Raw genomic sequence first — 13,687 nt, 5'->3', positions numbered from 1 at the left:
CACAGTCAGTCTTAGTGTGGACAGGACTCAGCCTTTTAGTGTGGTCCAGAGTCAGGCCTTTAGTGTGGACTAGAGTCTGTGCTACGTGAGTACGACAGACAGGCATAGGAGTGGGACCAGGGTCAGGCCAAAATGAGGACCAGAGTCAGGGCTTAGCATGTACCAGAATCAGGTCTCAGGATGGACCTGAGTCAGGGTAAGTAAGTACAGAGTCAGGCCTTATGTGGCAGAGTCTGCCTGAGTGTGCACCAGAGTCAGCACCAGAGTAGGAGTTCAGGCCTGTGTGGCACCAGAGTCCAGTGTGGACCAAGAGGTGAGTCCAGAGTCAGGCCTGAGTGTTTCCAGAGTCATGAGTGCCTGAACCAGAGTCACAGAGTCAGCCTGAGTGTCAGAGTCAGCCTGAGTGTCCACCAGAGTCAGAGTGTGCACCAGAGACAGGCCTGAGTGTGTGTCAGGCCTGAGTGAGTCAGGCCTGAGTGTTTCCAGAGGCCCACCAGAGCCCCAAGTCAGGAGTGTTTCAGAGTCAGGCCTGAGTGTGCACCAGAGTCAGGCCTGAGTGTGCACCAGAGTCAGGGCCGAGTGTGCACCAGAGTCAGGCCTGAGTGTTTCCAGAGTCAGGCCTGAGTGTTCCAGAGTCAGGTCCTGAGTGTCCACCAGTCAGGCCTGAGTGTGGACCAGAGTCAGGCCTGTGTGTGGACCAGTCAGGCTGAGTGTGACCAGAGTCACACCTGAGTGTGCACCAGAGTCAGGCCTGAGGGTGCACCAGAGTCCACTCTGAGTGTGTCAAGTGTGAACTCAGTGTGCACCAGATTCAGGCCTGAGTGTTTCCAGAGTCAGGCCTGAGTGTTTTCCAGAGCCTGAGTGTTTCCAAAGTCAGTCTGAGTGTGCACCAGAGTCATACCTGAGTGTACACCATAGTCAGGCTTGAGTGTGGAACCCAGTCTTCCTGATGCATCACTATTATTCACTTAGGCCTCACTCTGGTCTACACCAAGGCCTGACTCATACCCACTCAGGCCAGACTCGGGTCTACACTCAGGCCTGACTCTAAACCACTTAAGACCTGACACTCATCCACTTTAAGGGCTGACTGGTCCACGTTAAGTCTGACTCTAGTTCACACTTAGGCCTGACAGTGGCCCACTCTCAGGCCTGACTGTGGTTCTCACTGAGGCCTCATACTATTCCACACCACAGCCTGACTCTAGTCCACACTTAGGCCTGAGTCTGGTCCTCAATTAGGCCTGATTCTAGTCAAGGCTAAGGCCTGCTTCCACACTAGGGCCTGAATCTGCTGCTCACTAAGGCCCGTACATCATAAATCAGTTCAACCCCGAATAAGTTATCATTACAGCTGGCATGAGCTTAGTCAGAAACTGACAGAAAATTTCAGAGCTATTATCCAGCAATAAAAATAAATTAAAAAATCATGTATGTGTATAAATTTTCAGGCATTGTGCTCCATGCCTGCAGAGAGAGCTGGAGAAAAAGTAATATTTTAGAAGACAGCCACACCCCAGCGATATCGGCAGCTCTAGGTTCAATAACCAAGACAGCGAAGCAACCTACGCTTAGAAGGAGAGATGACAGACAGCAGAGACGCAGCACAGACCACAGGGCGATATTACTCTACACAGTATGCGACGAAGTAGCGCCTCTTCAGCCACGGTGACAGAAAACGTACGGCCGTGATCTCGGGGAGACAGCACTGAGCGGGCCTGGAGAGAGATCTCGGCTCCCTGCCCGGAGCTGAAGCCAGGGTGCCCTGGATGAGAAGGCAGGACTGCCAGCCCCGAGACCCGCCCGTGCCAGAGTGTAGAAGCAAAGTGACGCCTCGGTCGTTCCCTGCTTTGAACCAAGGATATTTTAAGGAGGCAAGAAGCATAAATACACATAGAAGTCCATTATTATCGACCACGCGTAACATCTCAGAGAGCACAGAGAAACACAGGGTGTTTAAGAGAGAAACAGCTCAGGGATAGAGAACCGAGAGAAGTGTGCATGTCTGCGGAGAAGCCCAGGGAGAGCTGACGTAAATCCCCGCATTGAGGACCGTCCTTCCGGGTCTTTGGTTACCTTTGGAGGCAATTACCGTTCGTATCTTTTTCACACCTGACTGGTCCCTGCACCCTCCCCAAGATGTGGGCACGACATTTGTTAAGATTGATCCCCCACAGAGGCCTGTGGGTGCATGTCCACACTTAATATGGGATGGGGCCCCCTCCCTTTTCAGCCATCAAGGAGGCTTCTGGCCCTTGTAACAGAGAAGTCTTCTTTGACCTCAGGAGTGGGCCTCTTATCATCTTTTACTCTCGCAGACTTCAGCTTCTGCCACTAGATTTGTCCTTGAGTGTGTGAGTGAGAACACAGCTTCAATTTCAATCCACTTGACAAATACCAGCGGTCCAGCCCAGAGGCCCCTCTATCTCCTATGTCAAATCCTGCTGAGAGACATGAACCCCAAAAATCTTTATTGGGAGGCTGAAGGGTGAAGGTCTGTCTTCTGTAAGCTTCTTTCCAGGCTGGCAACAGGGCTCATAGACCCTACCTAGCTGGGGTCATGGAGCTCTCGTTCTGCCTCATTCGGGGGCCCCAGGGTGACCTCTGTTGTTATCCCCACAGGATCTGTTCCGAAGAGTAGCTGGAACCATTATCTTGATGTGAAACCATAGTAATCTGAAAGAGACCAAACGTAACAAGTGGAATTTAAAAAAGACAGGGGCCAAAGATCTGTGATTAATGATCATAAATTATTGTGAGCAGGAGCTACAGCAGGAGTGAGAACCAGGTTACATTTTTTAGCAGTTTTGATCCTGTCCAGATAGACTCAGCACTGGTGGTACCCTCTCCACAGCATGGAGCCTTTTGCTGTGGTCTTACACACTTTGGATGTCTTCTGTATTAGCCCAGAGTGACTGACGTAGGTGTGACAGACCTCAGTTTCAAGTCGTTGGAGGAGTGACAACCTGAACAGTACTGTAAAACATCAAACCACAATTTTTTCCCAGGAGAATAAGCTGGATTCCCAGTCCAGACCTGGCACTTCAAGGAGACTGGTAGCCAGTTGTCCAGTTTTGTCTAAGTAGGTTCAGGCTGCTGACGTGGTATTCCCACATTAATTCACATATTAGACCAGTTGTCACTGTTGCTGACTCTAGTGCTCCTCTAGGCATGAGAAGAGGCAAGAATCTGGGCTCATGAGAACCTTTACTGAGAGCATCTGACTGTCTGAAGGCCTGTTCTGTGAGCTTCCCCAGCACGGATGCCCCTTTCCCGATCTCCCCGCTCAGTGCCTTCCAGGGCTGCTGAAGGGCAGCCGCTGCAGCGGGTCCTGATTGAGTCCTAGCAGAGGCAGACGGCAAGTGCCCCTTCTCAGCTGGCACTGCCCCTTCGTGGCAATCTGATCATGGTTCTGGGGGCGCTTCTTGTCCATTTTCTCCCATGGTGCTAGGAATGCTTATGCCTAGATCTGGCAAAGATTCTGCTGACAGGCCACTCAGTGCGCTGTTACGGGACTAACCCCAAAAAACAGGAGCCAAGAGACGCTGGATCACCTGTCTCACCAGCCTCTATGGTCCGTGAAAACGTTCCCTCTTGTTGCTTCTTCCCATAGCTAGAGTTTCACCGTTACCTCACTGATCGCATATCATCATTTTATCAGAGGCTCAGTCACACATTTGGTAACGCAAGAAACAATTGTGCAAAGCAGGCAGAAGAGGAAATAAGGCAGCTAGCAGTATCAGTAGGACCACAAGCAGGAATCTGAGGACCTGCTTTAAGCACAGTCAGTATGTCCCAGGTGCTCTGACTTAGTTTGTTAAATAACTGTAGCCTGGGGTTAGTCTCCTGGTTGCAGACCATGGAGATCCTGACCCCTTATCCAAAGGCTGATTACTGAGATAAGTTTTAGAAATACACTTAGGGAGTCCCTTACTAATTCAGTTCACTCTCATCAGCATTATAACATAAACGCAAGGAACTATGTCATAAGACTTTCTTAGTAAACATAGACCTCAATTAACAAAACCAGAATTTAACATTTAGTGAAACGTATTTTTTTTTTCCTAAAGTTGCCTCTATTTTCACTAAACTCGGCCAAGACTAATTTGTTTTAAGAAATAAGTTTGGTGTGCTGACCACATAGACTTCTTCTACACTGACTCTGCTGTAATTCCTCAGGAGTCTTAGACTAAATCCCCAAAAGGCCTCTCAAGGCCAGGTTTATTAATTGGTTCTACTTTCCCCCATTTATAAATGACTGACTGTAGAATAGAATGATCATTACTTTCTTACAACAATATTTCCAGTCTTTATATCTTCTCTCATTGACAACACATATCCGACTTGCCATACACACTGAAACATTTTCCTTGTCACTCTAGTAGATCTTGAGTCATGATTTTTAATCTTTAAAAATTAACCCCTAAAAAAAAAAAAATTAACCCCTAGTGAAAATCAAGAAGAAAGCAATTGTGAACTATTTGTTCCATTGGCAGTCTCTGATTAGGCAAACTCAGGAACATATTTTAGAACCTCTAAAAACATGTGTTTTTCCAAAGTACAGTTTTTCTCCATGTAATACAAAGGCACGTGTCTAACAGATATATGTCTATGTATAACTGAATGAAGTTCCTGAAAACCAAAAAAAAAAAAAAAAACACCCACATCGGAAATCACGTCTACTCTAATAGAGTATAAAAATTTAAGTTACCAAAATAATAAAAAGAGTGGGGCATGAAGAAATGTTGCCACCTTGTGGCCCTTTGGGTAGCAACAATTTAAAACCTGTGAAGACGGGAATGTAATATCCCCAGGCCTTCAGGGATGCAAGGGGGAAAAAAAACCTGTCGTCAACGAACGACCTTAGGTAGATCCTGGAAAAAGAATTCAAAACCTGGCAATTGGTCAAGAAGCCAAGCTTGGGAGTTGAGTTTTACTCCACACTCTTTCAAAATAATCACACGAAAAGATTCGGTATCACTGAAACTTCCTGGCTGCTGCTGCTAAGTTGCTTCAGTCGTGGTCCGACTCTGTGCGACTCCATAGACTGCAGCCCACCAGGCTCCCCCGCCCCTGGGATTCTCCAGGCAAGAATACTGCAGTGGTTTGCCATTGCCTTCTCCTACACTAAAACTCACAGAAATTCAAATCAAAACTACAATGAAGGTATCACCTCACTCTGATCAGAATGGCCATTGGTAAAAAGTCTGCAAACAAGAAATGCTGGAGAGGATGTGGGGAAAACGGGAACCCTCCTACACCGATGCTGGCAAGGGTAAGCTGTTAACCGTCAGCATGGAGGAACAGGCTGGAGGTTCCTGCAAACGAGTGAAAAGACGATGAAATTACTACACTGCTTAACCCCCATGCCAGAAAAACATACGTCAAAGCAGAGATCTAAATGGAGGGATGAATACTATTAAAGCTCTTGAGGAACATATACAGAACATGGGCTTGATATAAATCGCAGCCAGTTCTTTTTGGATTCATTCTTAGAATAATACAATAAAATCAACAAATGGGACTTCATTAACCTTAAGAGCATTTGAGCAGCAGGGTAAACTATAAATGAAAGAAAAAGACAACCCTCAGAATGGGTGGGGAAAAAAAAGTGTTTGCAAATGGAGATACAAGGAATTCATCTCCAAAACATGCAAACAGTCCAGGTAGCTCAATTAAAAAAATAAACAATGGAAAAGTGGGCCAAAGATCGAAATGGGCGTTTCTCCATAGAAGGCACCCAGGTGGACATAAAGTATGCAAAAAGATGCTCAGCGTCCCTAATCATTAGAGAAATGCAAATCAAAAGTTCAATGAGATGTCACTTCACACCAGCCAGCATGGCCATCTCAAAAATTTCGACAACAATAAATGCTGGAGGGGGTGTGGAGAGAAGGGAACCTCTCCTACCCCAGATGGGAATGTAAATCAGTGCATCCACTCTGGAGAACAGTACGGAGGGCTTTCAGACACTCCAGCAACAAAGTACCATGTGACCCAGCCATCCCATGCCTGGGCATGGATCCTGGGAAAACCAAAATTTTCAAGATACTGCACGCCTGACCATCATGGCAGCACTGGATACACTCGGCCAAGGTACGAAAGAAACCTGAGTGTAGAAGGACAGGTGAATGGTTAAAGAAGCCGGGGTCAGGTTCAGCTTCAGTTCAGTTCAGTCGCTCAGTTGTGTCTGACTCTATGCGACCCCATGAATCGCAGCATACCAGGCCTCCCTGTCCATCACCAACTCCCGGAGTTCACTCAGACTCGTGTCCATCAGGTCAGTGATGCCATCCAGCCATCTCATCCTCTGTCATCCCCTTTTCAGTGAGGTCAACTCAGATACACAAAGCCAGACATAAAAGGATGAAAGAAAGCCACTTCCAGTCACAGGGAAGAGCCAGAGACGATCACACTAGATGAACTAAGTGAGACGAAGTATGGCCTGTTATCACTTCTAGGTGGAATCCAAACATGGAAACAAATGAGCTTCTTTACAAAAACAGTAACAGCTTCATATACTTAGTAAAGAATCGTGTTACCAAAAAGGAAAGGCCAGGTGCAGGGAGAAACATATGTTGAGAATAACATATACACACTACTAGGTTATAAAATAATCCATAAGGACCCACTGTAGAGCACAGGGAACCCTACTTTGACTGTAAATTACCTATATGAGAAAAAGAACCCCAAAAGAGCATATATACATCTATGTATAAATGAATAACGTTGCTTTAGCACATTAAAAAAAAAAAAACCACAACAGTGCAAATCACCCTATATACTCAAATTCAAAATAAACCATAACAGGAAAGAAAGAAAGACAAAAGAGCTGCTGACTCTGTTCCCCTCGGGCCTTGGGACCTGGGCTGGCATCACATCCCTGGGGCCTGAGCAGGCTAGGTCCCCAGGCGGGGTGTCCTGGGGCTGAGGGCGCTGGGGAGGATATGCCAGCCAATCAGCCCCCCAGCCCGGTCTCCAGATCCTGTGGGACCCTCCTGCAGCAGCACTAAACCTAGTGCCCCCAAAGGATGGTGGGTCTCTGGGCTGGAAGAGCTTTGCAAAGTGCCCCCGGGCCCCGTGTCGCCTGGTGGTGGGGTTCCCACCTCCAGCCTCCTTCCTTAGGGTCACCCCACTGAGAGGACAGGTCCCTCTGCAGAGTGGTGTTGCAATCATTGGGACCGCCTGGGGGATGAAGGGTGAAGAGGGAAGAAATAAGGAGACACAAGCCTTAGGGCTTCCCAGGTGGCGCTAGGTGGTAAAGAATCCATCTGCCAATGCAGGAGACGGAGGAGAAGCGGGTTCAATCCCTGGGTCGGGAAGATCCCAGGGATCCATTCTTACTGACAACCCAGAAACCAGATTTGCCCTAAGGCTCTGGTTGCCCAGGTAACCAGAGGGGCATGAAGACATGCTGCCACCTTGTGGTTATTCCCCGTAACAAGCACTTGAAAACCGGGGGCTATTGGGCTCGGCTCTAAATGACACCAGCCGAGGGGCCCGCCGCGCCCATCCGGATGGCTGGAGGCGTCTGAGGGGCGGACGGAGGCGGCGGCGGCGGCGGCGGGAGCGGGCGCGGGAGTGGAGCAGCCGCCGCGGGACCGACCGGACCGAGCTTCCGCCGGCGCACCTGCCCGCAGCGCCCGCGGAGCGGCCGGAGCACGACCACCTCCCGGAGCGGCGGCTGAGGCGGCGGGGAGCGGGCGCGGCAGGCGGGACGAGGCGTCGAGCCTTTTCTCTGTTGCAGACAGTTTTACATGTTTGGGAGAACAGACCAGCAGCACTTCTGAATTAAGATCTCAGATTCCTTGAGGTGGCTTTGTAGAGCACTAAGATTAGAAGATGAGTGAACTTGACCAGTTACGGCAGGAGGCCTGAACAGCTTAAAGACCAAATTAGAGATGCTCGGAAGGCGTGTGCAGACGCGACTCTCTCTCAGATCACAAACACTGACCCTGTGGGAAGAGTCCAGACGCGCACCAGGAGGACGCTGAGGGGACACTTGGCCAAGGATCTATGCCATGCACTGGGGCACCGACTCCAGGCTTCTAGTCAGTGCCTCGCAGGACGGTAAACTTATTATCTGCGGACAGCTACACCACAAACAAGGTCCATGCCATCCCTCTGCCGCTCCTCGCGGGTCATGACGTGCGCTTATGCCCCTTCTGGGAACTACGTGGCCTGCGGAGGCCTGGATAACATCTGCTCCATTTACAATCTGAAAACTCGTGAAGGGGAATGTCGTGGTGAATCGTGAGCTGGCTGGACACCACAGGTTACCTGTCGTGCTGCCGTTTCTGGCATGACAATCAGATCGTTACCGGCTCTGGAGACACCACCTGTGCCCTGTGGGACATCGAGACTGGCCAGCAGACGACCACATTCCCTGGACACACCGGGGACGTCATGAGCCTTTCACTCGCTCCGGACACCAGACTGTCTCTGGTGCTTGTGACGCTTCAGCCAAACTCTGGGACGTGCGAGAAGGGGTGTGCCGGCAAACCTTCACCGGCCACGAGCCCGATATCAACGCCATCTGTTTCTTCCCGAACCGCGACGCATTTGGCACTGGCTCAGACGACGCCACCTGCCGGCTGTTCGACCTCCGTGCGGACCAGGAGCTCAGGACCTACTCCCACGACAACATCATCTGCCGGGGATCACCTCCGTCTCCTTCTCCAAGAGTGGGCGCCTCCTTCTCGCAGGGTACAACGACTTCAACTGCAACGTCTGGGACGCCCTCAAAGCCGACGGGGCAGGGGTCTTGGCCGGGCATGACAACCGCGTGAGCTGCCTGGGGGGTAACTGATGACGGGATGGCCGTGGCGACGGGGTCCTGGGACAGCTTCCTCAAAATCTGGAACTAACCCTGACAGCAGGTGGACGCCACAGTGACTGGAAGACCATTCCAGCCTTGGATGGTTGCAGATAGCATTTCCCATCTACCCCTACTAACGCGGACGCCCTGCACCCCTCAGAACTTCAAAAGCTCAAGACCTTCCCCTCACTTATTGCTGAAACCAAGAGCACAGTTCCCGCTGAGAGAAGAATCTCTGTGCTGTAACTAAAACGAATCCTGCATTCCTTCTGGGACCATTGTCCTTTGTTTTCCTTTTTTGTTTGTTTTGAATGAATTTAAAAGGAAATACTATAAAAAAATGTTAACAAGAAGGTAAAAAAAAAAAAAAATGACACCAGCCCTAAAGAAATCTTCTGGGGTAAATCACATGAAGAGATTTCAAAACAGGGCTGACTTTCAAGAAGCCACTTTCCGGAGGTTAACTGTACTCCCCCCCATAGAAGGTAAAAAGCCCGTGGAAAGATATTCATCATCAGTAAGTAGTAAAGAAATGCAAATTAAAACTACCATGAGCCATCTTCTCACACGGCTCAAACGGCCATCCTCAAAAGATCTTCGAAGCTTAAGTGCTGCGAGGGCGAGGGGAACAGGGAACCCTCCTACACCGTGGGCAGGGTTGTAAATGGGTGGGTGCAGCCACGAAGGAAAATATCTGGAGGCTCCTTGAAACACGAAATAGAGAGTTATCCCGTTTTCCAGCAATACCACTCCTTGCTTTGATCTGGAAAAAAATCCTAATTCCAAAGAATATGTACATTTCTATTTTCAGGGCAGCACTATTCACAATAGCCAGGTCAGAGCATTAACCAAAAATCGACAGAAAAATGAAGACTAACTGCCCATCTGTACAGTGGAATACACTCAGGAAAAAAAAAAAAAAAAAAACACTACCATGAGCAGCAGCATGGGTGTACTGAGAGATTATCACTGAGGTACGAGACCAAAGGCAAACATCCTAAAATAGTACTGAAAAGTGGAAGCCAGAAATTCATGCAAAGTGAAATAATTTGCCAAATAGAAACAGACTCAGAGTTAAAAGCCAGCTCATGATTATTTTTTTAAAACGTTGCAGGAGGGATACACTAAGAGGGATTAAAATGCTCACATCACTACATATCAAACAGGTCATCTAAAAGGACCAAATGAACAGCACAGCAAGCTGAAGGAAACACACTGTGATAACCTTCATGGGAAAAGATCCCCCCAAAGAACAGCGGTACATCTATTTATGACTGAATCAAGTTCCTGTACACCTGAAACAGAGTCGGAAATCAACTCTATGAGAAAAAACTAAATTATCCCAAAAAGTGGAGGATGAAAAATGCCGCCTTGTGGCTGCTTTTGGTAACAACAACTGAAAAAACCTGTGCCCACCAAAATACACCTGTTCTCAACAAATGTCCTGGGATAGGTCCTGGAAAAAGAATTCAAAACAGGGCAGATGGTCAAGAGGCCAACGTAACTTGTTAATAGCCAGGACAGAGGACAGGGAGGAGGGTCCTTAAACAAGCAAAAAGAGAATGAAATTACAACACTCCTTACCCATTTAAAGAAAAAACTCCAAATTAGTTAAAGAAGTAAATGGAGAGACAATTACTCCCTACCATTAGAGGAAAGCATAGGTAAAACAGGCTTTGACATAAATCACAGCAAATTCCCTCTGGATCCACCTCTTAGAATAATGAAAAATAGAAATAAGAAAAACTCAGCAAAGGACTTCATTAACTTTAGAAGCACTTACACAGCAAGGGAAACCATAACGAAAGAAAATGACAACCCTCAGAGTGGAAAAAAGTTGGCAAGAAAATATATCAACAAGTAATTCATCTGCAAAACAAGCAAACGGCGCATGCAGCTCAAAAAAATAAAAAACAACAAAAAAACAACACACACACACACACACACACACCACACCCCAGAAATGGGCCAAAGATCTAAATGGATATTTTTTCAAAGAACGTATCCAGATCGCTATAGTTCAGTTCAGTTCAGTTCAGTCGCTCAGTCGTGTCCGACTCTGTGCGACCCCATAGATGGCAGCACACCAGGCCTCCGCCGTCCCTGGGATTCTCCAGGCGATACTGGAGTGGGTTGCCATTTCCTTCTCCAATGCATTAAAGTGAAAAGTCAAAGTGAAGTTGCTTAGTCGTCTCTAACTCTTAGCGACCCCATGGACTGTAGCCCACCAGGCTCCTCTGTCCATGGGATTTTCCAGGCCATAAAGCTCATGAAACGATGATTCATAGAGAAATGCCCATCAAAATTGCAACGTGGTATCAACGCACACCCCTCAGAACCGCCATCTTCCAAAAGCTCTACGAAGTTTAAATGTATGCGGAAGGCGAGGCAAACAAGAAGTCTTCCTACACTGTGGGCGGGGATGTAAATGGGCGGGGGCGGCAATGAAGGAAAGCAGTGTGAAGATTGCTGAAACACATTAAACAGAGTTTACTGCATGATCGGGCAAGCCCACCCATTGCCTTAGGTTCGGAGAAAACCTAAATTTAGAATGATACTTGCAACCCTATTTTCAAGGCAGCAATATTGACAATATTTAATAGAGAGCCTCCCCAGTGGCTGAGCTGGTAAAGAATCCGCCAGCAATTCGAGACCTGGGTTCAATCCCTAGATTGGGAAGATCCCCTGGAAGCAGGCGTGGGAACCCACTGCAGCATTTCTGCCTGGAGAATCCCCGAGAACAGCAGAGCCTGGCGCGTTACAGTCCATGGGGTCGCAGAGAGTCAGACACGATTGAGCGACTAAGCCCAGCACAGTAAAGAGCATCAGTCGAAATGTCCATCAATAGAGGAATAAAGTCACTGACCCATCTACACACGGGAATCACTCAGCTGTCAAAAAGAGCGAAAAATATCATTGACAGCAGCATGGATGGACCGAGATTTATCATAGTGAGTGAAGTCAGTCAGGAAGGGAAATAAATATATCACGGGTGGAATCTATAAAACTCATACGAATGAAGGAATTTATAAAGACAAACAGACCCTCAGGCTTAGAAAACCAACTTATGATTATTAAAAAATAAGAAAAACAGGTACAGAGAGGGAGACATTAACAGGGTTTCGATTAACATATACTTATAACGTATTATCACGTAAGATAATCCAAAAGGACCTCCTGAATAACACAGAGAAGTCTACCAAACACACTGAAAGAACCAACCTGGGACAAACCAGAAAAACAATAGATACAGTTCTCTATATAATTGAATCAAGTTCCTGTAAACCTGAAACAAGCACAACAGCGGAAATCCACTCTACTCCAAGAGAAAATAAATATTAATTTAGCCCACAAAACGAAACAGCGGAGCGTGATGTGCTGCCCCCATGTGGCCTCTTTGGTAACAACAGTGAGAAAACTGCAGACCCGCACTTAACAGGCTCCAGGACCGAGGGCTGTAGGAAGACGCACCCGTCCTCAGCCGAGGCCTCGGTGGGCTGGGGAAGATCAGAACAGGGCCAGTGACCACACGGCCCATCTCAAAAGATCAGCTTTACTCACATTGTTTTTAAAATATCACATGAAAAGCTTTCAGCATTGTGAAATGTTACAGAAAGTAAATCAAAAAGTACAAGGAGGTATCAGCTCATAAAGGTCAGAACAGCCTTTGTCAAAAAGCCTTAAAAACGATAAAGGCTGGAGAGGTTGTGGAGAAAAGGGGCCCTCCTACACTGATGCTGGGCTGTAGTTGTAACAGCCACGACAGAGGACGGAGTGGAGGTTCTTCAACTTGTGAGCAGCGAAAGAATTTACATCTCTCCTAACCACTTACAGATGAAGGAATTTCAAATCATTAAAGAGTTTTATGTAGGGATGATTCTCTAAATCTCTTGAGGAAAATATATGCACAACACACTTGACATAAATCACAGCAAGCTCTTTTTGGGTTCTTAGGTAGTAGAATAGGAAAAGGAGTCCAAAATGGCGGTGGCTACAAGACAAGGAAGGGAAAAGCCTGCGAAAATGAAACAAAGAAGGTCCGAGGACCGGAGTGAGATCTCAGGGAAACAAACAACACGCCTGGCTGGCCCAATTTACATAGGACAGGCCCAGGGAGAGGAAACATATAAATAGAGGGCAAAGCAGCTCTCTCTCTCTCTCTCTCTCCCACACGCTGGGTGCTCTTCTCCTCGTCTTTAGATCAACGTGCCCTCACGCCTTGAAGATGGATTTTCCTGCTATCTTCTAAATAAAATAGAGCTGTAACACTGAGCTGTAACACTGATTTGTCTAAGAGCTATAACATGGTCCATTCGAGAACTGAGAGCTATAAACGGTCTATCCAAGACTGAGAGCTGTGACAAGCCGAGTGGTTTAATGTCCGTCACTCAAACTTTGTTGTGATGAGACAAAAATCAAGGAACATACACTCGCACGACAGATCTATATCAGAATTATTAAAAATAAAACTAACTAAAAAAAGGCACCTCATTAACCTAAAAGGTTTTGCACAGGAAGGGTAACCTAAGGAAGAAAAAGACAACCTCAGAATGGGAAAATAATGTTTGCAACCGAACTTAAAATAAGGAATTGGTCTCCAAAGATGCAAAATGCTCACACAGCTCAAGATTAAAAAAAAAAGAAGAAGAACGCAGCGAATACAGGCAAAGGTCTAAACGGACATTTAAAGAAGGCATCAGATGGCAATAGAGCACATGAAAAGATGCTCAGGACCACACTTACAGAAATGTCAATTGAAACCTCGATGAGGTATCACCTCACGCCCTCATACAGCCCCAAAGACCTACAAAGTTAAATGCTGCAAGAGCAGGGGAACAGGGAATCCTCCTACACTGTGGGCGGGGAAGG

The 13,687-nt window shown here is 47.4% G+C and overlaps 1 pseudogene; it reads left to right on the top strand.

The window, feature by feature from the left end:
* Window positions 1–7,829: 7,829 nt before the first annotated feature.
* LOC108634840 lies at window positions 7,830–9,007 on the top strand (annotated as a pseudogene).
* Window positions 9,008–13,687: the final 4,680 nt, after the last annotated feature.

Source organism: Capra hircus, unplaced genomic scaffold (assembly GCF_001704415.2).
Source record: "Capra hircus breed San Clemente unplaced genomic scaffold, ASM170441v1, whole genome shotgun sequence".
In the NCBI taxonomy this organism is placed as follows: Eukaryota; Metazoa; Chordata; class Mammalia; order Artiodactyla; family Bovidae; genus Capra; species Capra hircus.
Note: the sequence above shows the minus strand (reverse complement) of the source record. Positions and strands in the feature narration are given on the sequence as shown.